The following is a 1,199-nucleotide window of genomic DNA, read 5'->3' on the forward strand; positions in this document are numbered from 1 at the left end:
AATAACTTTACATCTGAAGCGTTTCAAGACTCTATTTGGTTGTTGTTTATTTCTAAAGAAACACAACAGTGTATAAAAGGCTCTGTTACCTTGTACCTCACGTTATGGCTCCGTAGCAGACGTGTTTGTACTTACCGTTGCATAATCACCGTATTGTCAGGAGAATCACGCCGACAGTTTCAACTTACATTAGTTGTTTAGGTTTAATCATTAATGTTAACTAGCATGTTAGTTAGCAGTTATTAACCTGTGTCTATGTTATTTCCTTATATATATCTACTCTCTCCGTCTCTGCTGATTGGGAATGATTGAGATTTCTCTTGGCACAGCTATGAGAAGACTTACAACTTTCAGACACGTTGCCCACGTCACAACTACGTCGAATGAGGTAAAAAAACAGGAGTGAGTTGGTTCATTGACGTTTGGAACTCAATTCTCCTAGTTCAGTGACACGATGCGGGTTAATTAATCAGCTCTTTGGTCAGTTCGTAAACACTACGCCGCAGCCTCCACTGTTGTTTCTCTAGCTAGTTGAATGTGGACCTACTGTAACAGAGTATATAGCAAGAATTTATACCAGGAAAACCCACCAATAAAGGCTTCTAAACCAAATATTACAGAACAGAGCATTGGCTGGCTTTGTTGCGTTAGCATGAAGCTGCTTAATATTTAGCACTAAGCTAACGTTAGATTGTCATGAAACGAGGCAACACTTTCTCCCATCAAAAATCGCAGATGAAGGCTTCTGAACCAAACAGCAGTAATGCAACCCAAAATTGGGGACAATTTGACAAACTGGAAGTTAAGATGACATCTTTTACTGCTGTTAGCATGTAGCAACTATAGTTAGCATTTTAGCCACTATAGTTAGCAGTGGAAACTAACAGAATATAGCAGCACTTTCTACAGTTAAAAAAGAAAGACTTTTAAAACAAATATTACATAACCAGTAATGTTTCAGGAGTAATGTGACCCAGAATTGAGGAGAATTTAACAACACTAGCAGTCAAGATGAATTTGTAGATATGACAGAAAATACGGAAACGTAAAATAGGTCCACTTTAAGCAGACAATGTTTCATCCAACTCTCATGGTTTCCTTCTCACTGTTTGAATCTGTATTCCAATTTATCTGCCTGTTTCTCATAGTCTGCTTGGTTATTGCATATGTAATAACCTGATAACATCAGTCATTTTGTA

Source organism: Etheostoma spectabile, unplaced genomic scaffold, assembly GCF_008692095.1.
Source record: "Etheostoma spectabile isolate EspeVRDwgs_2016 unplaced genomic scaffold, UIUC_Espe_1.0 scaffold376, whole genome shotgun sequence".
Classification (NCBI taxonomy): Eukaryota; Metazoa; Chordata; class Actinopteri; order Perciformes; family Percidae; genus Etheostoma; species Etheostoma spectabile.